This window comes from Bos javanicus, chromosome 1 (genome assembly GCF_032452875.1).
Source record: "Bos javanicus breed banteng chromosome 1, ARS-OSU_banteng_1.0, whole genome shotgun sequence".
Taxonomy (NCBI): domain Eukaryota; kingdom Metazoa; phylum Chordata; class Mammalia; order Artiodactyla; family Bovidae; genus Bos; species Bos javanicus.
Genome location: NC_083868.1, coordinates 76,570,997 through 76,595,760, shown reverse-complemented (window position 1 = coordinate 76,595,760; position 24,764 = coordinate 76,570,997). Strand labels below are relative to the sequence as shown.

Sequence of the window (24,764 nt, the reverse complement as noted above, 5' to 3'; positions counted from 1 at the left end):
GCAAGGAGATCAAACTAGTCAATCGTAAAGGAAATCATTCCTGAATATTTATTGGAAGGACTGATGCTGAAGCTGAAGCTCCAATCCTTTGGCTACCTGATGCGAAGAACTGACTCACTGGAAAAGACCCTGATGCTGGGAAAGATTGAAGGCAGGAGGAGAAGGAGATGACAGAGAATGAGATGGTTGGACGGCATCAACCATGACACCTCGATGGACACGAGTTTGAGCAAGCTCTGGGAGTTGGTGAAGGACAGGGAAGCCTGGTGTGTTGCAGTCCATGGGGTCCCAAAGAGTTGGACACAACTGAGCAACTGAACTGAACTGTGAATAAAAAGAGGTTTAATTATTTCTCTACATCTGGATGATGTTTATTTCTCTTACTAACCTAAGTATATGGGCTAGAATTCCCAATATGATGCAGAATAGTAGTATCTTTTTTTTTTCTTTTTATAGGTGAAAAATATTCAGTATTTTATTAATACCATTATATATGATGCCAGGTTTTTCATATATTGCCCTTAGCTGGATTGAGGGTGGTCTTCTTTATTTCTAGATATTGAGTATCTTAATAGGAATATATATTGGGTTTGGCCAAATGTCTTTTCTACATCTATTAAGATGATCATGCAGTTTTGTGTGTATGTGTGTGCCTATTAAGATGATGAATTATCTTGATTGATTTTCCAAATGTTAAATGACCCTTGTGTTATTGGGATAAATCCTACTCAGTCACCCATACCACTCTTTTTAATATATTGCTGTTTTCTGTTTGCTAAAATTTTATTATGAATTTTTCTATCTATGTTCTTGAATAGTATGGTTGTAGTTATCTTTTCATATTAGAGAAATACTGGCCCTGTAGAATGATTCAGAAAATATTTCCTCTTCTTTAATATTCAAAAAGTGTTTTAATAGAATTGGTATTCTTTTCATTTTTCTGAAATGTTCAGTAAAATTCACCAGTGAAGCCTCCTGAGCCTGGAGTTTTCTTTGCTGGACTTTCTTTGCAATTGCAAAATCAATTAATGCGTAGTTTTTGTTTTTTTTTTTTTAACAGAAGAATTTATTTATTTATTTTTAATTTAAATTTGTTTATTTTAATTGGAGACTAATTACAATATTGTATTGGTTTTAATTGTCTATTTCTTCAGTGAACTTTGCAATTTTGTATCTTTAAAAAATTTTTTTTTTACTTCCAAATTGTTTAATTTTCTCATTATTTAGTAAAGTTTCTAACATTTATTGCTAATATTTGGAAATACAAATGATTTCTGTAAACTGACTTTGTAACTTGTTTTGTCATTATCTCTACTGTGATGCACAGGATTATGTCACCTGTAAACAAAGATATTTTTCTCTCTTCCTTTCCCACCCAGTTTTTCTTTTGTCTTTATTGTCCTGACTACAATCAGTAGTACAAGCCTGAAAATAAAAGAGTAATCATCCTTGACTTGATACTAATCTTAGGAGAAAAACAACTTAGTCTTTTGCCATAAACTATGATGTTAACTCTAAGTTTGCCATAACTCTCATTTATCAGGTTGAAGAATTTCCCTTCTACATCTGGTTTGCTTAGAGTTTTATTCAAGACTAGGTGTTGTGTTTTTTTTCAAATGATTTTTCTGTGTTTATTGAAATGATAATGTATCTTTTTGTCCTTTATTCTAATAATATGGTATATTAATAGAATTGATTTTTGAATAGTAAACCAACCTCATATTTGTGGTATAAATCTCACATTTTCATCATGTATAATATATTTTTATATTGTTATATTAGTTTTGTTGGTATTTTGTAAAGATCTGTGCATCTGTGTTCATGAATGTTATTCATCTGTTTTATTTTTTTCATTTCTTATAATGTCACTGCTTGTGATACCAGAGTGCTGCTGGCCTCATAGAATGAGCAGGGAAATGTTTATTCTCTGTTTTCTAAAACAATGTATAAAGGCTTGTTACCAATTTTTTCTTTATTATTTGATTTAAATCACCTTTAAAGCCATGTAGGCCTTAGATATTTTTTTGTGAGAAGATTTTTAATTACTTAAATATTTATTTGTTATCAAATCTATTCAGCCTTTTTATTTCTGCTTGAATTAGTTTTGCTGTTAATAATTTTAGGCTTTCCAAGAATTTGTACATTTTGTTGAAGTTGTCTAATTTTTAAAATTTTTCATGGTATTTTCTTATAATTCTTTCAATATCTCTTAGTCAGTAATAGTGTCCATCACTGATTTCCAATTTTGGCAATTTGAGTCATCATTTTTTGTATGATTTGTTTGACAGCATGAAAGTGAAGTTGCTCAGTCCTGTCTGACTCTTTGAGAACCCATGGACACCAGGCTCCTCCGTCCATGGGATTTTCTAGGCAAGAATACTGGCGTGGGTTGCCATTTCCTGCTCCAGGGAATCTTTCCAACCCAGGGATCGAACCCAGGTCTCCCGCATTGTAGACAGACGCTTTACCGTCTGAGCCACCAGGGAAGTCCATATGACAGCATACAACTTCCCATATAGTATGAGAACCTTGCGACTGTATACTTCCTTTTCACCTGTTGTGGCTTTTGTGCTATTTTTTCACTTTTTTTTTTTTTTTTGCCAATTATCTTTTAAAGAGATTTTGAACTAAGAGGACACCATCAAGGTACCCAACTGTCATGCGCATGCATGCATGCTAAGTTGCTTCAATCGTGTCCAACTCTGCGACCCCATGGACTATAACCTGCCAGGCTCCTCTCTCCATGGAATTCTCTAGGCAAGAATACTGGGGTGGATTGCCATTTCCTTCTCCAGGGGATCTTTACAACCCAAGGATTGATCCCACACCTCTTACGTCTCCTGCATTGGCAGCAGGGTTCTTTACCACCAGCACCACCTGGTATGTACTCTCCTTCAATTGTTTTAGGACTCTAAGTCACTTCTTCAATAAACGAGTTCCCATCCTGAAATCCTGGGCTTTATTTGCAATTTCTTTATGTCTCTTACAACACAAAATACAGAACTAAAGAACTAAATGTATTAAATAGAAGCTTTCCTTCAGTATTTTCCTTTAATCGGCACAGACTTTACCTACTCTGTTTTTTAATAGTCATATTTGGCTAAAAATAGTAGCACTTTGTTTAACTTTCCTTTACCCTATCTGGAGGGACTGGTTCCTTCTTGGGACCCAGTGGCACATTCTCTGTCCCTTTCTCTTGGTATTTACACTTCACCTTGTATTTGTGCACATCTTATTGACCATGGGCTTCCCCAGTGGCTCTAGTGGTAAAGAACCCACTGCAATGCAGGAGATGCAAAAGAAGCAGGTTTGATTGCTGAGTTGGGAAGATCCCTTGGAGAAGGGCATGGCAACCCACTCCAATATTCTTACCTGGAGAATCCCATGAACAGAGGAGCCTGATGGGCTCTGGTCCTAGGGTCACAGAATCAGACAGCTGAAACGACTTAGCACACATACACTTATCGACCAGTCTATGTGTGTCTTCTTTAAGCAGGACATTAACAGTGCTGTTTCATTCTTTGTATTTACAAAAATTATTCAGACACATCATTTTATTTGATTCTTATAATCGATGGTGTAGCAATTTTATCTCCCTCTATTCAAAATTCTTTGTCATTCAGAAATGCTGTTCCAAACCTAGATATACCATTATCTAGTACAATATACACAGAGAAAAGTTACTTAGTATCTGAACTCTACCTTCTTTACTTGTTGCTCAAGAACATGAGAATTAGGTAATGTGTTTTGCTTAAAGCTTGATCTATCATTATATTCAGTAAACTATAGTTACTATTATGGATGGCAGCAATAACAGAAAAGTATACCAAGCTTGAATTGCCCATACATTTTAAACCAGAAGCCAGTATTTGCTCTCTTCCCCATCCCATAATTCTAAAGTAAGAGAAAGTAAGCTATATAAAACAATATCTCAATCCTATTCAGATTTTGCCATTTGCTTTCCTGTTGGCTCAGATGGTAAAGTGTCTGCCTACAATGAGGGAGACCCGGGTTCAATCCCTGGGTTGTGAAGATCTCCTGGAGAAGGAAATGACAACCCACTCTAATAATCTTGCCTGGAAAATGCGATGGATGGAGTAGCCTGGTAGACTACAGTACATGGAGTTGCAAAGAGTCGGACATGACTGAGCAACTTCACTTTCGCTTTCTTTAAATGTATAGTTCTGAATGTACCCATGGTATATTCTCCATGTATTTATCATTTACACACTCAGATCAGATCAGATCAGGTCAGATCAGTCGCTCAGTCGTGTCCAACTCTTTGCGACCCCATGAATCGCAGCACGCCAGGCCTCCCTGTCCATCACCAACTCCCGGAGTTCACTCAGACTCATGTCCATCGAGTCAGTGATGCCATCCAGCCATCTCATCCTCTGTCGTCCCCTTCTCCTCTTGCCCCCAGTCCCTCCCAGCATCAGAGTCTTTTCCAATGAGTCAACTTTTCGCATGAGGTGGCCAAAGTACTGGAGTTTCAGCTTTAGCATCATTCCTTCCAAAGAAATCCCAGGGCTGATCTCCTTCAGAATGCACAGGTTGGATCTCTGTCCAAGGGACTCTCAAGAGTCTTCTCCAACACCACAGTTCAAAAGCATCAATTCTTCGGCACTCAGCCTTCTTCAAAGTCCAACTCTCACATCCATACATGACCACAGGAAAAACCATAGCCTTGACTAGATGGACCTTTGTTGGCAAAGTAATGTCTCTGCTTTTGAATATGCTATCTAGGTTGGTCATAACTTTCCTTCCAAGGAGTAAGCATCTTTTAATTTCATGGCTACAGTCACCATCTGTAGTGATTTTGGAGCCCAGAAAAATAAAGTCTGACATTGTTTCCCCATCTATTTCCCATGAAGTGGTGGGACCGGATGCCATGATCTCTGTTTTCTGAATGTTGAGCTTTAAGCCAACTTTTTCACTCTCCACTTTCACTTTCATCAAGAGGCTTTTTAGTTCCTCTTCACTTCCTGCCATAAGGGTGGTATCATTTGCATATCTGAGGTTATTGATATTTCTCCCGGCAATCTTGATTCCAGCTTGTGCTTCTTCCAGCCCAGCGTTTCTCATGATGTATTCTGTATATAAGTTAAGTAAACAGGGTGACAATACACAGCCTTGACGTACTCCTTTCTCTATTTAGAACCAGTCTGTTGTTCCATGTCCATTTCTAACTGTTGCTTCCTGACCTGCATACAAATTTCTCAAGAGGCAGATCAGGTGGTCTGGTATTCCCATCTCTTTCAGAATTTTCCACAGTTTATTGTGATCCACACAGTCAAAGGCTTTGGAATAGTCAATAAAGTAGAAATAGATGTTTTTCTGGAACTCTCTTGCTTTTTCCATGATCCAGCAGATGTTGGCAATTTGATCTCTGGTTCCTCTGCCTTTTCTAAAACCAGCTTGAACATCAGGAAGTTCATGGTTAACATATAGCTGAAGCCTGGCTTGGAGAATTTTGAGAATTACTTTACTAGCATGTGAGATGAGTGCAATTGTGCAGTAGTTTGAGCATTCTTTGGTATTGCCTTTCTTTGGGATTGGAATGAAAACTGACCTTTTCCAGTCCTGTGGCCACTGCTGAGTTTTCCAAATTGGCTGGCATATTGAGTGCAGCACTTTCACAGCATCATCTTTCAGGATTTGGAATAGCTCAACTGGAATTCTATCACCTCCACTAGCTTTGTTCATAGTGATGCTTTCTAAGGCCCACTTGACTTCACATTCCAGGATGTCTGGCTCTAGGTCAGTGATGACACCATCGTGATTATCTGGGTCGTGAAGATCTTTTTTGTACAGTTCTTCTGTGTATTCTTGCCATCTCATCTTAATATTTTCTGCTTCTGTTAGGTCCATACCATTTCTGTCCTTTATTGAGCCCATCTTTGCATGAAATGTTCCTTTGGTATCTCTGATTTTCTTGAAGAAATCTCTAGTCTTTCCCATTCTGTTGTTTTCCTCTATTTCTTTGCATTGATCACTGAAGAAGGCTTTCTTATCTCTTCTTGCTATTCTTTGGAACTCTGCATTCAGATGTTTATATCTTTCCTTTTCTCCTTTGCTTTTCACTTCTATTCTTTTCACAGCTATTTGTAAGGCCTCCCCAGACAGCCATTTTGCTTTTTTGCACATCTTTTCCATTGGGATGGTCTTGATGGGATTATATAAATATCATTTAAGATAATCAAATTAGCTAACTTTAGTATCCTTTCACTTGGAGAAAATTTCTAATCTACTGTCAGAAATGCTTGTTCTTTGAATTATAATCATGGTTCTTTGCCACAAGAATATCACTATCTTAACTAGCCTATGTTTTGAATAATACGATTGGGAGAAGCCAGCAGATACCTTTATAGAGGTCAAATCTGTGACATGAAATTTTTAGCATCATGATGCATCTAACACAACTCTATCAGTGATAAATGCATTTTCTAGAAACAGTTCGTGCTATTGACTTCAACTTCTTACATGCTGATGGTGAAGCACACCAGTTTGATTTAAAATATTTTTGTCTGAGTCCTTGCTGGTATTTTCCTCATCTGAAAAAAATAATGTATAAGGTGATTGTGAAGAAGTATAAAATAAACAAAAGGAGCTCTTCTCCAAAAAATTTTACATTTTGAACTTTTTTTTTTTTTTTGGTCACACCACAGCCTGTGGGATCCTATTTCCGAACCAAGGATCAAACCTGCATAGACTGGGCTGCCAGGTAAGTCCCACATTTTGAACGTTTTTAAGAATCTTCCCAACTTTTAGTTACTGAATTCATAAGCTTTTTTTCTTAATAAATTTGAAAAGGAACATTTACTCACACAGACAGCATCACAAGAATATAAATACCCAATGCCCATATCTTCATATATTACATATAAAATGCATTATTTTATAATACATATAAAATAATATGTTATTACATATAAAATGACAGCATCCTCCAAGTATAGGTCAGCCTGCCTCATGCCTCTCTTTCAAAAGTTTTTTTTTTCCAAAAGTTTTGACTTGGGATTCAACTTTAAGAATTATGAGAGGCAACATACTTCATAAATTCCAGCTAAGTAAATTATAATTACAGCCCAGATTCCAATTAGGAAATTTCAGCATTGCTAAGCTGAGGAATGAAGCTTAAAGATACAATTAATATGAGCTTATATTAAAGGCTTTAGTGGAATTAATAAACTCTATAACAGTAGATTATTACTAGTCTTGAACACAGACAACAGGCTCTTATTGTCAATAACCAGCCAAATAGCCTTCTTTCTATTTGCTTCTTTTGAATAGTGGTATTTTATCAAATAAAACCCTGTAACCAATGTAATTAGGAAGGCCTTGGATAATTTTAATGGAAAATTTTTAAATAGCACTTGGAATCCCACAAATGAAAGTTTCCATTTGACTCTCAAAGTATGAGAGGGCTTCCCGCATAGCTCAGTTTGTAAAGAATCTGCCTACAATGCAGGATACCTGGGTTTGATTCCTGGGTTGGGAAGATCCCTTGGAGAAGGAAATGGCAGCCCACTCCAGTATTCTTGCCTGGAGAATCCCCTGGACAGAGGAGCCTGGCAGTCTACAGTCCATGGGTTCGCAAGTCAGACACGACTTAGCGCTTATCTTTCTTTTCTTTCTCAAGTATGAATTACTCAAGTACTGATTCTAAGGTAAGCAATCTGGAAGAAAGGCGAGTAGAAGGAGCAAAAGAGTAATAAAGGAAAGAAGGTGCTATTCCTGAGAAAGACTAAGAAGATATAGAGATAGGTGATCCAAGGACAAGAAACAAAGCCTGGATTTCAGTTAGAAAGGCAAGCATGATGTATTGGCTGCTTCTTTACCTGGGTCATTCCTTAACCATATAGAGATAAACTGGTTGATAAATTGAGAGGTTCCACTCAGTGACTTATATTTTTGATAGAATTTATCCAAGCAATTCATTGACATAAATTCAAAGATCTATCTTTATAAAAACTCCAGCACATTCAGTATTTCGGGCATTATTAAAATCATATATTTCTCTACCCCTAAAACTGTCTTTTTCTGTGAATATCAAATAACATTATTATTCAACTGGACAATACCTTTTTGCATCAAAGATGGTTATTTTCCATCTTTCTTGTTAAATACAATTTATGTTAGACTTTTTGTTGCATTTCCCATTCCAAAGCCCTAAAAGAGAGAAAAATAATTTACTCCTTAGGACCTGGACATTGAGGAATAATGGGGTATGGCTTTTTAAAAATGCTATTTACTTTTGAGGCCTTTGGAAATAAGGCATATGGATAAAGTAAGCTAAAGCTAAAGTCTTCTTGCCTGCCTCCTCTGTCCTTGCCCAACCCCCTAATCCCTAAGCCTTCACAAGCATTAACAATTTCAAAAGACCTGAACTGTGTGTATGATTCTTGTCCTCGTTTGGGTTACTCCAAAAGCAGAACCTCAGATAAAAATTAGAGTGAAAGGGGAATTGAAGGAAATAGTGACGTGGGTTACTGCTGCTGCTGCTAAGTAGCTTCAGTCGTGTCCAACTCTGTGCAACCCCATAGATGGCAGCCCACCAGGCTCCCCCGTCCCTGGGATTCTCCAGGCAAGAACATTGGAGTGGGTTGCCATTTCCTTCTCCAATGCATGAAAGTGAAAAGTGAAAGTGAAGTCGCTCAGTCATGTCTGACTTAGCGACCCCATAGACTGCAGCCTACCAGGCTGACAGTGGCCAACAAAACATAAGTCTCCAAGCCCAATGTAAACAGTCTCAGTGGAGAAACTGATAATCAGCATGGAACACATACCTCTCAAGGGACTGGCTCAAACTGATAGAAGATAATAACAAAATGTATGTAGATATGTGCTATGTGCTTAGTTGACTCCATGGACTGCAGCCTGCCAACCTCCTCTGCCCATGGAATTTCCCAGGCAAGAATACTATAGTGGGTTGCCATTTCCTCCTCCAGGGGGTCTTTCCTATCCAGGCATGGAACCCATATCTCCTGTGTCTCCTGCACGGGCAGGCAGACTCCTTACCACTGAACCATGGTAACAAGACTAGTGGCTTAAACATCACACACTTGTTTGTTGCAGTTCTGGAAGCTAGGAAGCCCGAAGTCAAGGTTCACGCAGGGTTCAGTTTCTGGTGAAAGCTTTCTTCCTGGCTTGCAGATGGCTACTCTGTCCTCATATGGCCTTTCTTTTGAGCATAGGCTGAAAGAGATCTCTGCCATCTCTTCCTCTTGTTATCAGAGCACTATGTCAATCAGATTAGATCTCACTCAACTTCTATCACCTCCTCAAAGGTCCCATTTCCAAATACAATCACACTGGAAGTTAAGGCTTCAACATTATGAATTTTGAAAGGACGCAAACATGCAGTCCCTAACAGAAGCTGAAAGATTTACGTATCAATTTCCATCACGCTTGCATTTCTGAACTGCTGCATGGTTGAACAAAGAGGCTTTAGCTCTCTGATAAAGATGTACACATTCTGTAAGTGGAGCAGGTATACACTGAGCGGGAAGATAAGAGAATGTGAGTGAGATGTCAACAGCAACTCCTTTACTTCTTAAATTAATGTTTTCTGAATAGCCTCCTCTAAGTTACCTATTTAAATTAACTTAGCTGTGTAGTTAGGAACTCAGAAATTCTGCCTTCACTCCAAATCACCAATGGAAATGTGTAACTATGATTTTTTTTTTTTTACTGAATCCATTTATTTTATACTTTTGTTTTCTTAATTATATACTTGTGCTTTCTTATATTGTGTCAAAATAAAATAACCCTAGAATCAAGAATCAGTTTCAAGTTTTAATTTATCTATGAGAAAGTAGAAATAATTTTCATTTACCCATATTTTCAAAGTGCGTCTTCATTTTTATTGTACTTTTATTGTTTACTGTATTAAATTTCCCAACACTTAAAAATCTAAACTATTGTTTTGAGCCCTGTACCTTGGCATCTTACTCCTGGGTAATATGATCCTCTACAGTTTTGGTCATTTAGAAATTCTTATTAGAAATAGTAAGCTATCAATATAAATTTATTTTCTCTCTTTTTAGATACCACCATAAAATAATAGTGATTTTTATATATAGAAAACATTATTTTTCTATATAAGTATTGGACTTCCCTGGGAGCTCAGCTGGTAAAGAATCCACCTGCAATGCAAGAGATCCCAATTTGATTGCTGGGTCAGAAAGATCCCCTGAAGAAGGGATAGGGTACCCACTCCAGTATTCTTGGGTTGCCCTGGTGGCTCAGATGGTAAACAATCTGCCTGCAATGTAGGAGACCTGGGTTCAGTCTCTGGGTTGGGACTGAGTCCCCTGGAAGAAGGCATGGCAACCCACTCCAGTATCCTTGCATGAAGAGTCCCCATGGACAGAGGAGTTTGGTGGATTATAGTCCATGGGGTCACAAAGAGTTGGACATGACTGAGCGACTCAGCACAACACGGCACAACATAAATAGAAAAATACAACTCAGGGTCATTAGTAAATGAGATATTTCAATAAGTTTCTAAATGCAGATGGAGGAGTAGGTACAGATGTCAGGGGAAACTAGAAACAAAAGTTTAAATTGCACAGAGGAGTTTGCCTCACACAAAAAAGGCAGCAGCAGCAAGGAAGGGGTCAATTTTTAATCTGATAGAGTTTCAAGAATCATAGGGAGCTGATGGGAAACATTTGGATGAAGTTAAGAATATATTTCTCAGATATAATGCAATGAAACAAGATAGACTTAAAAATGATAGGATCATGGATGTGATCACTGCTCTGCATGATCCATATTCACATAATCAAAGCAATGAAAAACATTCTATTGAGATGCCACTTTTAGAATTCACCTATAGACATGGAAATGCAAACACACTTATGATTATACAAAATTCAAGTGTCACCAAACCAGAGAGGGCAGGGGAGGTGGGAAATTGGGAAAACCATGAGAATTGGAGGGGTGCTGGTATCCTCACTTCACAGGCTGAGGAGAAGAATAAATGCATTAGTAATTTATTAATAAATACATTCTTCAATACAATTTCCAAAATCTTTAAAGCTCTGAAAATCAGAAGTTTGTTTTCCTCTAAATCAACTGGCTACAAAATTTTACTTACTCTTAACTCACTTGATGATAAAATATGACCAAAATAACATGAAGCTATTTATAAACTTTAACATATTTATTATGGATAGCTATACCTTTTCCTATAGAAATATTAAAATATTTTGACTGTAGGGTTTGCTCCAGACTCTTCAAGGAGTGTCATGTAATATGTAGTATCTATAAAGGTACAATTTTTAAAATGCCAAAAGTTCTAAATTCCAAAATGCATATGACTTTTGAATAAGATGATGTATGCTGCTGCTGCTGCTGCTAAGTCGCTTCAGTCATGTCCGACTCTGTGCGACCCCATAGACGGCAGCCCACCAGGCTCCCCTGTCCTTGGGATTCTCCAGGCAAGAACACTGGAGTGGGTTGCCATTTCCCTCTCCAATGCATGAAAGTGAAAAGTGAAAGTGAAGTCACTCAGTCGTGTCCGACTCTAGCAACCCCATGGACTGCAGCCCACCAGGCTCCTCCGTCCATGGGATTTTCCAGGCAAAAGTGCTGGAGTGGGGTGCCATTGCCTTCTCTGAAGATGATGTATAGGTATTAATAAAAATATTCATATGAGAATAACAAATGCAAAATTTAAGATGTGGTTACCATGAGGGAAGAAAGAAGGAGACTGTTATTATAAGGTTTATACAGAAGATTTCAATGTATTGTCAATATTTTATTTGTTAAGCTGTGTAGTGGTCACATATATATTTGATATACTAATTTGTGGTCTATTTTGCATATCTTTAATATGTTGAAGCTGAAACTCCAATACTTTGGCCACCTAATATGAAGAGCTGACTCATTTGAAAAGACCCTCATGCTGGGAAAGATTGAAGGCAGGAGGAGAAGGGGATGACATAGGATGAGATGGTTGGATGGCATCACTGACTGGATGGACATGAATTTGAGTAAGCTTCCAGAGTTGGTGATGGACAGGGAGGCCTGGCGTGCTGCAGTCCATGGAGTTGCAAAGAGTCAGCACAACTGAGCAACTGAACTGAACTGAACTGAATACTTCCTAATGATAAAAATGTAGCCAAAAGAATAAATAGTGATATAGCTACATTAGAAGTACATGAGAAGAGGAGATGAGAAGGTGGTTTAAATATACTAAATCTTTTTTATAGAAGGAAGACCATAGACATTGAACACATTTTCATAAAACAAAGAATAGTTGTGCATACATAGTTTTTATGGAGGTAACTAATATAATAAACAATAAAAATAAGCTAGAAATCTTTGCCTTTAAGAATTTGGTGTGGGATTGGGGCACAGTGCTGTTGCTTTTAAACATGTCCATGTATTACTTGGATGAAAACTTTAAAAATCAATGAAGTAAGTGAATAGCACCAGTGTTTAATTGTTTTTATAAAACAATTTCTGGTCTTTTATAATAAAATTGAGCCTATTAGAGAGTTACTGTGATTTTTTAAAAAAAATTATTATAAAATTAAAATGGAGTGGTGAATATGAAATTGCTAAGTAATCTGTAAATCATTATATTTGTATATGTATATACACATAGATAGAGTATTTTGCTAATAAAATACAAATTCCTCCTACTTAACAAAATATAAGCTCCTTCAATGTAGAAAAACTCTTTAAATACTATATGAAACTTATATAATCTTACTAAACATTACTAAAAATACATATAATTACCACCACAGAGTTTTTTGGTCGATACATATTTCCAGCTGAGGTCCTTGTTGCTCACCTTTTCCTTAACCATTCAGTTCAGTTCAGTTCAGTTCAGTTGCTCAGTCATGTCCAACTCTTTGCAACCCCATGAATCGCAGCACGCCAGGCCTCCCTGTCCATCACCAACTCCCGGAGTTCACTCAGACTCACGTCCATCAAGTGGGTGATGCCATCCAGCCATCTCATCCTCTGTCGTCCCCTTCTCCTCCTGCTCCCAATCCCTCCCAGCATCAGAGTCTTTTCCAATAAGTCAACTCTTCGCATGACCATTAAGAATCATCAAACTTCTTCTAAATCATCACTTCCAGGGCTTGCTGCCTTCTCACTCATAAAATCTTTGGCAGAATTAATGTTAATGTGAACTTCATATTTCAGGGGCTCAATGGTATAATTTCAAAACTACATAAAAACAGAATTAGGTTTTATACTATTCTGCATTGTCCACCTAGGCACAGTCTGGTATTTTTTCCTTTATACCTCAGTGTTTGATATATTATTGACCTGGAATACTTCTACTTCACTCCATTCCTTCTTAACTGAGAACTCCAAGGCCCAGCTCAAATGCCTTTTTTGATCACTCTAAGAAATGTATTTAGAGGTTTATTCCAATTAGAAACAGAGAGAAGAAAACCTGACTTGGTCTCTGAGGTCTATGCCCAAGAGTACCCAGAATTAAGTACATGTTAGCAGATGATTATAAGGTATAATTTATTGGCTCACTCATTCATACGTTCGATCAGTCAAAAAATATCTCAGCAAATACTTTGTGCCAGAATTAACAAGAATTCACTTTCCATGTTTCTACAAAGAAAATAGAATAATGCCACTTGTAGAAATGCCCAAACCCTATTACTAGGGTCAAATCATAGAGTCATAAAAATAGTAAATATTTTAGTTTTGGAATTTTAGCTATGGTTGAACAGAAGTTGAGATGCAGTAAACCAAAATTAATGGTCACAAGCCTCAGAAAACAGAAGATGATGCTGCATTTTGACCATAGGGCATAGACTTGATCTTCCTGATCAATTCTTTCCCTCTCTGGAGAATTTTTTTTTTTTAATTATGGGCAAAAATACCTAATGTAAAAATTATCCTCTTAACAAACTTTTAATCATTCAATACAGTACTGTTAACTATAGGCACAATGTTGGACAGCAAATCTCCAGAATTTAATCAGCTTGCATAACTGAAACTTTATACTTGTTCAATATTTATGTTCTTGAAGATCTTTGAGGTCAGCATAAGTTTCTAGCATACAAAAGGTTATTAAAAACAAATAGAACTTTTAGCTTTCTGAAAATATTTCTTCTGAGTAATCATATTAAGTATTGTGAACGTCACAGTGAGTTAAGAGACGGATGGACCCCTGGGCTGAACAACTGGTTTGCCAAGTGTAAAATTAAATCTTGTTTTCACCCAGATACTTCAAGAACAAAGCTAGTCACGGAAGCTGAGCTCTGCTGAGGTAAAGAGATAAGATGACTGCTCTTGAGGTCAAGGTAATATCTTTGGCCAATCAGAGACCCAGAAGAACTGTCTTATATAAGTGATTTCGTGCTTTGTGCTCAGCCTCTAAGTCATGTCCAACTCTTTTGTGTTGGACCCCATGGACTGTATCCCACCAGGCTCCTCTGTCCATGCGATTTCCCAGGCAAGAATACTGGACTGCACTGCCATTTCCTCTCCAGGGGATCTTCTTGACCCATGGATTGAACCTGCGTCTCCTGCTTTGCAGAAGGATTCTTCACCACTGAAGCCCATATAAGTGATTTAAATCACCTCTTTACTGAGTTCCTCATCATTAGAAAGAACACTCATACCCTTTCTCTCTGGGTGTGTATTTCTGCCTTGCTTCTAACTTCAATAAACAAACTGCTTCTCTGTGTGCTCTCTCACACCTTACAGTGTCTCTAATAATAAACTTTGTACCTGTTTGTACAATTTTTGCCTCCTTGAAACATGTTTGCTTTCAAATGGGGAAAGAGTCAGAGTCATGTCACTTCTAGACTTTAACCCCTGATGGTGTAGTGGCTAGCATTCCTGGTTTTCATTTTGGCTACATAGGTTCAATTCCTAGGCAGGAAACTAAGATATCTCTTCAGAACTGCTCACTGCTCTCTCTCCAAGATCATTAGGAATGACATTTACTTCATGTATGAATTGTACAATGGCTAGTAAAAACTTCTTATTTTTGTATCTCTTGCAGTATTTGGTTGGGGCTATTACACTATACATAATAGGTCTTCAACTAATTCTTTCCCTAAAGGAAGGAGAAAATAAAATAAAATATTTTTTTCTTCTCTGTCTTGAAGTCTACATTCGAAACTTGACTGTAATTCTTATAAATATTAATTGAAACAGGGATACTAGTGAGGATTTGAAGTTACTATGTTCTCTTTTTCAGTCACTCGGTCATATCCAACTCTTTGCAACCCCATGGAGTGCAAAGGCCCCCTGTTCCTTTCCATCTCCCAGAGTTTGCCCAAGTTCATGTCCATTGCATCAGTGATGCCATCCAGCCATCTCATCCTCTGATGCCCTCTTCTCTTTCTGCCCTCAATCTTTCCCAGCATCAAGGACTTTTCCAATGAATCAACTGTTCACATCAGGTGACCAAAATACTGGAGCTTCATCTTCAGCATCAGTCCTTCCAATGAGTATTTAGGGTTGATTCCCTTTAAGACTGAATAATTTGATATAAACAATCAACAGTTAGAACTGGACATGGAACAACAGACTGGTTCCAAATAGGAAAAGGAGTACATCAAGGCTATATATTATCACCCTGTTTATTTAACTTATATGCAGAGTACATCATGAGAAATGCTGGGCTGGAAGAAACACAAGCTGGAATCAAGATTACCGGGAGAAATATCAATAACCTCAGATATGCAGATGACACCACCCTTATGGCAGAAAGTGAAGAGGAACTAAAAAGCCTCTTGATGAAGGTGAAAGTGGAGAATGAAAAAGTTGGCTTAAAGCTCAACATTCAGAAAATGAAGATCATGGCATCTGGTCCCATCATTTCATGGGAAATAGATGGGGAAACAGTGGAAACAGTGTCAGACTTTATTTTTTGGGTCTCCAAAATCACTGCAGATGGTGATTGCAGCCATGAAATTAAAGACACTTACTCCTTGGAAGGAAAGTTATGACCAACCTAGATAGCATATTCAAAAATAGAGACATTGCTTTGCCAAAAAAGGTTCGTCTAGTCAAGGCTATGGTTTTTCCTGTGGTCATGTATGGATGTGAGAGTTGGACTGTGAGGAAAGCTGAGTGCCGAAGAATTGATGCTTTTGAACTGTGGTGTTGGAGAAGACTCTTGAGAATCCCTTGGACTGCAAAGAGATCCAACCAGTCCATTCTGAAGGAGATCAGCCCTGGGATTTCTTTGGAAGGAATGATGCTAAAGCTGAAACTCCAGTACTTTGGCCACCTCATGTGAAGGTGGCCATAGGAAAAGACTCTGATGCTGGGAGGGATTGGGGGTAGGAGGAGAAGGGGACGGCAGAGGATGAGATGGCTGGATGGCATCACTGACTCGATGGACGTGAGTCTGAGTGAACTCCGGGAGTTGGTGATGGACAGGGAGGCCTGGCGTGCTGCGATTCATGGGGTTGCAAAGAGTCAGACATGACTGAGCGACTGATCTGATCTGAAACAATCTAATTAAAAGATATGAGATTTGAGAGTGCATGGACATTTAAATTCAGCTTTCTTTTTCCTCTTTTTTTGTTTCTCTTCCAGTTAAATTATGAAATAATTGACACACAGCACTGTATAAGTTTATGATGTATAGTATAGTGATTTGACTTGCAAACATCATGAAATGATTACTATAATAGTGGACATTTGTCATCTTATATAGATACAAAATTAAAAAGTAGGGGAAAATTCCTTGTGATGAGGTTTACTCTCAAGAATTTCCCTGTATAACATGCAACAGTATTAACCATATTTATCATGTTGTACATTATATCCCTGATACTTATTTGTTATATAACTGAAATTCTGTACCTTTTTACTCCCTTCATCTAATTCCCCCTTTCCCCTCTTTTTCCTCTTTGAACATTTTGTCTTCAAACTTTGTCTTCAACTGTCTTTAAGGAATGACAATAATGCTTGACTATAATGAATAAGCATGAATAAGTTAATTGCTTTATTTTCATGAACAAGAAGCAAAAGACTATAAGCATATTCTTTGCTCTAGTTCATCTTTGTAAATGTCTTAATTTTAAGCCTGTGAATACAAAATTATACCAAATCTTCACATTCACATATATAGATGATAGATTAAATAGATAGACAGACATAGGAGGGAATGAAAAGGAAGAAATTACGAAGGAGGAAGGAAGGGATGGGTGGGAAGGCAGAAGATACTAATAACCATCATTCAGTCATCCTACCATTTCCATGGTTCCTTATTTAAGTTTTAGTATCTAACTCTCCACATGTCTCAGCCTTCTTTTAGTGTTTCCAAGCAATTCTTACATTATTTTCCTTTTTTTTTTTTCCTATTTTGCTATTTTAACCATAGGACTGTTATCTAACCCCAATTTTTTCCTGGTTACTCAGAGCACTCACCTTTACTGTCCTACCTTTTGACTAAAGCCATATTCTTTACTAATACAGCTAATCTAAAGAAATTTCTTTTTTTTTTTTCACAATTTTAGAATCTCACTACCTTCATATCTCATTTTTTAAGGAACACTTGAAATAATTACTTTAATGCAGGAAGCTGTATAAAGGAAAATCTCATGATAATGCTATATCTGTAAATACATATTAAATTTGCTCCTACATGTACAGCACTATATAATCACCAGTGGACAAAGTGCAGATAGATTATCATGTAGCATCTGATGGCTGCCCTTATGCTGCAAAATGTGTTTTCAGAAATAATTTCCTGCCACATTCCTGACTGTATTTGCAGGCTGAGTTGATCCCCTTCCCTGCTGTTCCCTGATCTGCCCCTGGGTTACTAACAGCCCCAACAGACAGACTGGCTCGTGCTACCTGCTGCTCAAACACAGATTAACTCACTACCAGCCATATGGGCTAGCGACTTCATAAATTCCTCTCCTTTTGCTTTTGGCTCTTAGGGAAGTTAATGGATGGTTTACCGGTGGAGAGAAAAACAACCTTGTGGTGTGCAGGCTGGGCAATAATCACCTGCGCCCGACACAACTGGCACCTCCATCTGCCTTCGGGCAGCTATTTGTGTGAAGGCAATAGATTACTGCCTTTGGTGCTACTCCTGTGTGTCAGCCGCTGCCATTTGCCTCAATTACAAAGTCAGATGGTTAAACGCTGAATTCATATTTATATTATTTACAATGATTATTCATTGCATCCATTGTTAAGGAGGGTCTCAAACTGTTTCTACAGTTAGAAATAAATAAATAATTTTGATCAACTTTAGCAAGCATATTCAAACACCGATGCTTATTTTTAAATGTAGTAAATAAAATGCTCTAACAAATAATTCAGTGAAGTTGAAAGATCATAGTGTTTAAGTTTCTGACTTGGGTTTATTGTGACTTAGTTCCCTTTCTGTGCCTTAAGTCCCGCTGAAATATTTAAATTTTTGAAAGTATGTTGTAAACTGTACCAAAGCATAATTTAAAAATACATGCATTTAATCATAAAATACTGTTGTTAAATATAGAACTTCTGGAATTCAAAAGCAGAAACTATCAAGGAATTTTCATTTTAAACATCAGAAGTATTAACTATTTTTCATTAGCATGAGATCAATAATATGATCATAATGTTAACAAATCCAGATGTTTAGCATTGCATCATTCTTCAGCTTATCTTGATCCCTGTTCCTTCCAAATAGCCTTTAACTGATTTTATAGACAGAATAATGAAATCAAATGACTGGCTTTAGAATTAATAACCAATTTAAAATGTTTTATTTTATAAAAAGTTTTTTTTTTTTTTACTCTAGAGGCATAATTTTCTCAACCTTTTGATAATGTAATAACTACACACCAAGACATTTAATATTTAGTCATTTTTTGTGAAGGAGATAATTTAGAATGATATAAATAATTAACTTATTTCTAATGGTTATCCTTCCCTCATTAAATCCCTGATTTCTTAGAATCTCCAGAAGGAATGTTTTTAAATGAATAAAAATTCTGTTCTTCTACTAAAATAATCTATCAGCTTGAATATTTTTACATGGAAATATGATACATGAAACTTTATTTTTAATTACTTTTTCTCAAGTTTTATTTTATTTTTTATTTGAATTTGTTGGTTATTATGGCCACAATAATAACCAGCAATAATAACCAGTTGTGGAAGTCACATTAATGTTAATTTTATATTCATTCCCATAGGCAAAAACAATATTATAATATCAAACATTTTCATTTTTATTTGTTACATGTAATTTTTCTATATTATGTGTTGTATGATATTTATTTGATCATATGCATGTGTGTGTACACATGTGTACATGTGTCTTTAACAATGTATCTTTGGCCAGGTACCCAGTGTTTTGAAACACTTGTATGTACTCAAAATAAATCATGCACTCTTTCTAGTGGGAATATATTTTACTCTTATCCTACTCTTTATTTTAAAAGATGAGATACACATCTTAATTGACTTTGTATATCACTGTCAGAATTTTACATTATTAATTACAGTGTAAATCTTTAATTGTCAAAAGATTGAATGGGAGCAACCAAGAATAAAGGAGATTTTTGTGTTCTCTTCTTGTTATAATACAAGGAGTTATTACACTTGTTTGGTACATCACAAATTAGAGCAAGTTGATAAATTAGTGAGACAGTAAATGAACTATAAAAGCTTATGAAGAACAGAGTGACTAACATTTTGAACAGTAACCCCAGCTAAAATTTACTGGGTCCAGTATTTGTTTTAAACTGTATATGATATTTCCACTAAATCGCAAAAAGATTTTGATTAAAATTTGAAATTGGCCATTCACTTCATATTATTTTTAAGCAATCTTAATGTTCAAAAATAATCCACAACTTCTTGCTGGATGAGATTGAATGCACCCATTTCTCTCTGCTCCTCCCTAATAAGTAAAACTAAAACCCTGGATATAATGTAAGAACTAAAGGAGAATACTGAAGGGTAGTAAGAGGAAAGCCAAATAATATGGTACCCCAGGACTGATTGGGCAACTTAATGAATGACGGGAAGACTTATGACCACCCTCCCACACACTCACATACACACACCCCACACTCGGAGTGGACCCAGAAGTTTCCCATCCTCCAACTCATGCAACAGAAAGCAGCTCAAGTTGGCTCATTTCTTTCTATGATTGAACAGGAGTTCAGTGACAACGCCACATTAGTATGGCACCAGGAACAAGGAGGACAGTAAGCAACCGGGGGAATCGTTCTTCCAAGACAAATCTGACACTCTCCTCCAGCAGGAGATACTGGACAGCTGGGCAGCAACAGCTAAAAAAGATGCTGTCGCCATAAGTGATTTGCAACAAGGGAAGACTGTTTTATTCCTGTGGGCCTGAGATTCCCTTCTTAAAGTAAGAATGATGTGGTCAGTTGAACAGTACCAGCAAATGGAACCCTGCCAGAATAAGCAGTCAAACCCAGAAAGCTTTTTTGTTCCTGAGAATCACTCCCTTGCTCAGAGACACTGGAGTAGGAGAGGAGGAGTACTGGTAGGAGGAAATCCCACCACAACAGTGTCTTGTTCAACCACCCTTGCAGGAAATCCCAGTACAACAAACTCTGCTCACAAAAACATTTTCACCCCAAGAAGGCTTGAGACTTCCCACTCCCATTGAGAGACACTCAGAAGTTCAGGTGGAAAACACCTCCTGCCTTCCTCAGGCACCAGTCACAGAAACCAGTGGGCACACCAGCAATCCAATCAAGTATTAATTTGCTTAATTCAACCAATACTCCCATAGGGTTGTTATATGTTGTTGTTTAGTTGTTTAAGATTTTTGTGACCTCATGGACTATAGCCCACCAGGCTCTGTCCATAGGATGTCCCAGGCAAGAATACTGGAGTGAGTTGCCATCTCCTTCTCCAGGGTTGTTGTATACTTATCTTCATTTTACAGCAAAAAAGTGGGAGCATTGAAAATTTACTTGTCCATATTGATGGCGAAAACTCAGCCTCCACTGAGTTTTGAATGGTGTCGAATCATATCTCAGCGACAGAGTCTTGGGTGAAGCAAAGAATAGTTTTACTGCTTTGCTAGGCAAAGGAGGACACAGGGGCTTGTGCCCTTCAATAACTGTGTGTCCCAGCCTGAGGGAATTTTGTGAGGAGTCTTAGAGAAGTAGTTTGAGGGCAGGGTTGCTAGTAAGGATCAGGGTGTGTGCAAGGCCATTGATTAATCAAACAAAAGCTGACTTAAAAAAAAAAGAGAGATAAAAATGACATATTACTAGGGAGATGGATAATAAGAAGAGAGAAGCTCAAAATACTAGGAATGGCAGATGGATACCACTTTCCTCAAATATGAAAAGGATCAGTTCAAGATAATATTATGAGCACCTTGACAACAGCAATGGCTGTTTATGTCCCTCCAAATTTATATGTTGAAATCGTTACCCCAAATGTGATGATATTATGAGGTGGGTCTTATGATTATGTTGTAAAGGTGGAGCCCTCATGAATGGGGTTATTGTTTTTCTAAGAGGGTCCCCTCTAGGGAGCTTTCTCATCCTCTTTTTCTACCATGTGAGGCTGTAATGAGAGGACTACAGTCTGCAAACATGAAGAGGTCCTCCACAGAACTTACGCATGCTGGCACTCTGATCTCAGACTTCCCGCCTCTAGAACTAGAAGAAGTAAATTTCTGTTGTTTGTAAGACATCCTGTCCATGGCGCTTAAATAACTTAAGTGAAATGGACAAATTACTGGAAGATATTGATATCAATATAGATAAAGATATCTGCAATAGGGTTAGAAATTCTATACAGTTCAATATGGTTAAAGAAATTGGGTTCAAAATAAAAAAATTCAGGCCCAAATGGCATTATTGGTGATTCCTAATATTCTTATAGGATAAAAATAATATAAATCCTTCACAAATTCTTTCAGAAGCTTCCCAAGTCATCTTATGATATAAAAAGCAAAACAAAGACATTACTAGAAAATAAAACTATAAACTAGTACCTTGGAATAAATAAGTTAAGGTTTAACCCAAAAATGTAGGGTTGATTTAACATCCAAAAACAAATCCGTGTTATTTACCAGATTTGGCAATACTGACAGAATAAAAGGTAAAAAACATATTATTATCTCAATATATGCAAATATACTCTCATAAATGTATAATTATAAAATTATACAATCACTTTGGAAAACAATTTGCAATTACTTATAAAGTTGGGACTACTCAGGCTGTATTACCCAGCAATTCTTCCTAGATATTTACCCAAGACAAATGGAAAATATGTTCCTTCAAAGACCAGTACACATATGTACATAACAGTTTCATTCATAATAACCCCAAATTGGAAGTAATCAAAAGTCCAAATCCAAGTGAACAGCATAAAAAAGAGATTCTAATGAAACCAAGCAAGATCCTGTGGGGCTCCTGGGCACAGAAGCCTTTCTGTGTCCCCCATTTTGATTACGGGAAATAAGCTTCATTCAACTTCCATGACCTTCCCTGAGTTCCAATAATGGTTTAGTCCTTAAGTCATGTCTGACACTTTGCTACCCTTTGAACTGTAGCCCAGCAGGTTCTTCTGTCCATGGGATTTCCCAGGCAAGAATACTGGAGTGGGTTGCCATTTCCTCCTCCAGGGGATCTTCTTGATCCAGGGATAGAACCCACAGACCTGCATCTCCTGCATATTAGGCAGATTCTTTTACTTTTCTCTGAGCCACCAGAGAAGCCTGAGTTCCAATGAGCAGGCTCAAACAGTTGCTTATTAAGGAAGGGAGTGTATGCTGAGACAAGGGAAGAATAGTCAAGAAACAATAGTGCAGCCTTGGGGCAGTTTCCTAGTTCCCCCTCAAGGAATAAATATAATAATATCTTTGAACTGTTTTACAGATATTAAAACCGCCACCAGGTGGAAGAAGTTAACTGTATGCTTCCCATAAGCTTGTAGACCTCAGACCCAGACCTCTTGGAAGCAGGTTGACAATGGTGACTCCCACTTACTTCACCACCAACCAATCAGAAAAATGTCCATGGGCTGACCATGCCCTTTTTGAATCTTTACTATAGAACTCCTCACTAACCCCTCCAGGTTTGGGATTCAGTTTTGAGGGCATTAGCCTGCTGTGGCCCCCTTTGCCTGGCAAAGCAATAAAGCTATTCATTTCTACTTCACCCAAAATTCTGTCTCTGAGATTTAATTCAATCTCAAGGTCTAGAGGCCAGATTGGGCTTCACTAATACATGGCCTGCTGCAGTCCATGGGGTTGCAAAGAGTCGGACATGACTGAGCGACTGAACTGAAACGGAATACATGAAATAGCATGAATGAATCTCAAAGCATTATGCTGAGAGAAATAGCCAGGCATAAAAAGTGTAATAGTGGATAACTCTATTTATATATAATTCTAGAAAAGGTAAAACTAATCTATTTTTATCAAAAGCAGATCAGTGGTTGTTTTTGGTCTGTAGTTGGAATGGACTGACTGCAAAGTACCATGAAGAAACTGTCTAGAATGTTGGAAATATTTTATTCTGATGGCATTTATGCCGAAGATGTTTGTTTTCCAAAACTTATCAAATTATACGTAAGTGGTTCTAGTTTACTTTATGCAGAAGAGTAAGAAAGCTCTTCTTATTTGGGCAGCAACCAGCTCAGTCAGTTCACCCAGGGTGCTGAGCTCTTAATGAAACTAGAGGGTAAAAGGTGATCCCAAACTTCCCCATAACTGCCTACTCTGGAGAAAAAGGCACCACTACCCTTCTAGAGGTAATCCTCTTAAGGATGTAAATTCACAGAAAACAATTTCATGGAGTCCTTTCCCTGTTTAGACATTCCTGTAGTGTCTGCTTTTTTTTTCTCTTTCTGAGGGGTCTTTTTTTTCATTTGTTTTTAATCCTTCTCAGTATGATGATAGATTTATAGGCTGGTAGGGCGGGAAAGTAGGTAGATTAATGAATTAGTTTATTCAATACCTAACAAACTTTACCAAGTCCCAAACATTGTGTGGCCAAAGAGTAGTAAATGGACAAATGAGGTTCCTAAGAGATGAAAAAAAAAAAAGCAAATTGGAGGGAGACCTGGTGCCCTATCTTTATATCACTCTTATTCATGTCTCTTTAAATCACTTTTCAAAGGACAGTGGCCAAGGTAAGGAAAGGATTCTTTGTGAAGTATGAGTGTTCAAGTAAGAATATTTGCACTAAGAAGTGGTAATCTGGGCCATGTCAGAATTGGTTGTAGTAGCAAAACAAGGGTTTATGACAAACCTGGCTTTTGTGGGAAAGAAAAATAATCTTCCCTCTACTTTTCTAGGTTCTTGGCTGAAACTCCCTCCCCACAATAAAAGTTTAACTGGAGAAAAACAAACAGAAGTTTAATGATATATACACATCATGTACAACATAGGAGATATCCAGGGAAGCTCCTTGAAATGGCCCAAGCCACAACCTCCAGCCTCCAGCCAAAGACAAAACAGGGTTTCCCAGGTGGCACTATTGGTAAAGAGCCCACCTGCCAATGCAGGAAACATAAGAGATGCGAGCTGGATCCCTGGGTAGGGAAGATCCCCTGGAAGAGGGCATGGCAACCCACTCCAGTATTCTTGCCTGGAGAATCCCCATGGACAGAGGAGTCTGACAAGCTATAGTCCATAGGGTTGCAAAGAGATGGTCATGACTAAAGCATGACAGTGAAGGATAGGGAAGCCTGGCATGCTGCAGTTGATGAGGTCTCAAAGAGTCGGACACGACTTAGCTACTGAACAACACCAACAACATACGGAAGAAATCAAGGTGGTCTTGTCACAAAGCTAGGCT

General features: G+C 37.5%; 1 long non-coding RNA gene across 1 annotated transcript in view; it reads right to left on the bottom strand.

The window, feature by feature from the left end:
- Positions 1-5,863: 5,863 nt before the first annotated feature.
- LOC133254465 (uncharacterized) overlaps positions 5,864-24,764 on the bottom strand; it is a 32,139-nt gene continuing 13,238 nt past the window's right edge. The window contains exons 2-3 of the long non-coding RNA XR_009738681.1: positions 8,085-8,172; positions 5,864-6,554 (exon numbers count right to left, since the gene is read on the bottom strand). This is a non-coding gene — a long non-coding RNA (uncharacterized LOC133254465). The remainder of the gene's footprint in view (positions 6,555-8,084; positions 8,173-24,764) is intronic.